The sequence below is a fragment of the Electrophorus electricus genome, chromosome 2 (genome assembly GCF_041902795.1).
Source record: "Electrophorus electricus isolate QZ-2024a chromosome 2, ASM4190279v1, whole genome shotgun sequence".
NCBI classification, from domain to species: Eukaryota; Metazoa; Chordata; class Actinopteri; order Gymnotiformes; family Gymnotidae; genus Electrophorus; species Electrophorus electricus.
The window spans coordinates 8,204,140-8,207,661 of record NC_137498.1 but is presented as its reverse complement, the minus strand read 5'-3'; the positions used below and the strand labels follow the sequence as shown (position 1 = coordinate 8,207,661).

The 3,522-nt window shown below is 41.5% G+C and overlaps 1 long non-coding RNA gene across 1 annotated transcript; it reads left to right on the top strand.

Moving 5' to 3' along the window:
- Positions 1–465: 465 nt before the first annotated feature.
- Positions 466–3,273, top strand: LOC145660126 (uncharacterized). Its single transcript, XR_014126290.1, has 3 exons — positions 466–678; positions 1,551–1,658; positions 2,792–3,273. It is a non-coding gene; the product is annotated as an uncharacterized LOC145660126 (long non-coding RNA).
- The last annotated feature ends 249 nt before the right edge of the window (positions 3,274–3,522 follow it).

The following is a 3,522-nucleotide window of genomic DNA, read 5'->3' as shown; positions in this document are numbered from 1 at the left end:
AGTGTCTGCCAAACACTGACAAACCGCCCGTCGTTTAGCTGTGCGATATATATCTGCCTTTACAACATCCAAACACAGCACACACACACACACGCGCAGGCGCACAAACACACACACACACACATACACACACACGCAAACATACACACACACACACACACACACTGTATTGCCCTGTTTGTAAACACCTTTATGTATTTATGTATTATTTCCTCCTCTTCTTATTATAATTTATGTATTTTCCTTTCTTTTCACTTCTCAAGTGACTTATTAAAGTGAGAAGGGGGTTTGCGAGGGACAGAGAAAAAGAGAGGGAGGGGTTATGAGCTCGCAGGAAGCACCGCAGCACACCAGCAGGGACGTCCCGGCACTGGAGCGTGTGTTTGGCGCCCCTGCTGGCAGGAAAAACGCAGGCATCTCTGCTGCTTTGATGGAAAAAAAACAAAAAACAAAACCTCTCTCAGTGGGCTATAAAGCCGAACAGTCGACTGTTCTTAGATTTGTTCGATTCTGGTTCGATTCTGTAATTATGGGGTCGTTGTACCCCTGAATGTAATACAGCTAATAACTTAACATAATAACTTATGGAATAACTTATGGATCATAATATTTCTGAGGGGGACTCGGTCGAGGTCGACGTCTCTGCTCTTCTTAACGGCCCCAGCTGCTACTAAATATGTAAGACCTTTTTGATTATCATAAAATATCTTTCCTAAGAGCTTAATCTAATAACATTCCATATCCAGGTAAAAGGTTTTCTCCCGGCATTCTTCTGAGGCTAAATGCTTGCTGGAATTGTCCCAAATCACCAAATCATTCAAAGAATGGATCCTGTAGTATTAGACCAAGTACGGGTCAGTACATAAATACTAAAATACTAAACTGCCGAGTGCAAGTTTTTTTATTCCATCGAATAAAAAAAAAAACAAATGTAATTTTATGCTGGCGCTTATGTGACACCGTAGGACATCTGAACCGCCGTTTGCGTTCTTAAGGCGAGGCACTGACAAATGCGCTAACGTTTTCTCTTTATTTATTTATCTTCATTTATTTATTTACTTATCTATCGCGCTCTCGCTTGGGGGAAATTGCTGCAAAATGCGTTAACGAGTTCGCCTGTATGCCGCCTTGCTTCTCTGGCAGAGATACAAACCACACCCGCACGGCCAGCTCGGTTATTCGTGTCTGTTTTTCTAGCCTCGTTTTTTGTTTTTTTTAATGTGAGGCTGATAAATGCCATGGCCGTGGCAGCGGAGATGGATCGAGGCTTCGAGTAACTTGTTTTTTTTTTCTTTGGCCTGCACTGGCCAAGAGCGATCATCTTTCAATATCGATTTTGCCATCAGCACCTGTGCAAAACAGAGAGAGAGAGAGAGAGAGACCCAGAGACAAAAACATAGGAAAATATTTTTGACTAATGGAGCAAATATTTTTGACTAAACTCTCTGTAAATAAAAAAAACCCAACAAACAAAACTGGTTTCAATCTGGAACTCGCAATGGTAACAAATGCTTTCTTGAAATTTGCATTAATTTTCCTTGTTTTCTCAGGTCAACAGACAGGAAGCTGGAGCTTCTGGCAGGAAGAAGCTACCGTGGCTAAAAGCCAGAGCCTCCAGCGCTGATGGGCAAATGCGGCAATTATAGGATGGATAAGAGGTGGCTGAGCTCTATCTTATCTTATCTGGGCCTATTTAAGGGTTGCCGTGGCAGAGAGAGGATGAGACAAGCATCTGGAAAATGGCATTACTAGCAGGGAAAAGTCTGGAATTTTCCGTGCTGTCTGCTGCACTGCAAATGAGCCTTGGGGTTTTATTTGAACAAAGAAAGAAAATTTAATATTGGCATAAAATTGCATATGTGCACCAGGGCTAATGTAACTGTAATACTGTTAGACTAATATTACTGTTGTAGAATACTGTACACTATTAATGTAAAAGGATACAAGACGTTTTGCACTATAATGTCTGAATTAAGAAAATATGTTGACACAAAAGCTGCTAGATAGAAGATGAGTGTGGTGTGTAATTCTAGTTTTGTACGTGTGTGTGTGTGTCTGTGTGCGCATGCGTTTACTTTCTCATTGAGGAATAAATCTGCATCCTTGTGTTGTTTATTAAAAACAAACAAACAAACAAAAGAATAAGAAGTAATGCAGCATATGAATCTTTCAGCATCTTTGCAGGCCCCATGGCCCTTCAGATTGTGATCAAAGTCTCTGAGTGCTCGTTCGAATGGCTGGAGAGCCATTTAGCTGAAAGGGAACCCTCTAGTCCGAGATACACATCAGTCCAAACTGGTGGTCCTGGAAAATGGTAGATTCTGTTCTTGCTTTCTAAACTTATGTAGCAGGTCCATGTGAGATCTTCACTGCTTAAGGCCATAAAAACCGAAGATCTCTTTCATTGCAGTCCCAATAGTTGTCCTCAGAACCTCACTCCTCTCAGTTGTACTTTGAAGTCATGAACAGTATTGCCTTCTTTTAACATTTTGAATACAGTTAAAAAGCAGCTCAGCTGCAGTTCCATGATGGTGAGTTTAAGTTGATTTCCCTGTGCAGTTCTTTAGCCTCGCCTGCCCATGCTTCCTTTTGTTCCAACCATTTTATACAGTAAACACCAAAAATGGATGAAAGAGAAATGCTTCTGCACAGTATATAAGATGGGACCTGTAACCTGGAAAGCAAATGCAATGACCACTACTCTAGATAAATCAAGAGAGTTCAAGATCTATATCAATCAATAATTATCCACCTGTTATGTCCACCTGTATGTCTGCATTCTGTGTTACAGGTTTTGCCTCTGCCTCTATCCTAATCCACACCAGGTTTTCCGGTGAGCAGAGGACAATATAAAAGGAAGAGGAAGAGACAAAATGTTTGAATTAGGGCTCATTGGAGAAGAGTTTCCTCCTCCTGCTCCTCCTGCTCCTCCTCCTCCTCCTCCTGCTCCTCCTCCTCCTCCTGCTCCTGACTTGTTGCTACATTTTGAGCTTGTGTTTGCTAGACTTTATGTGTATGACTGGATTTGCCCCTTGTTTGATGGCTTGTTACTATATGTTCTTGTGTCTTATATATATATTGTCCCGTATATAGTTACACACTGGTGGTAGGGAGTGGCTGCCCTTTTGTTTGGGTGTGGGTTTATCTTTGTTTCACACAGTGTAGTCATTGTAAGTTTCTTTTGTTAGCTTAGTCAGTTGCTGTTTTGTTTCTAGTGTGGTTTTGTTGTGTTGGCCTTGGTCACTACTGATGTGATTACACCAGTTTCTTGTCTTTAAACAGCTAAAGCTTGTAACTTCACTAGATCTTTGCTGTCAACTTTGTCTGGTTATTCATCCTGTTGCTCATTTCTACTGTTGTAATACTCGACCCTGTGTTACGGCCTCCCAGACTAGACAGGGTTGTAACATAATTGGGGTATAATTGGGTCCTTTGTTCCTTTTTTTCTTTGCCCTTTGTGTGTTTTGGTGGGTTTTCTGTGCTGGTTGGTGGTGTTCTTTTGTTGGTGGGGTGACTGTGTGG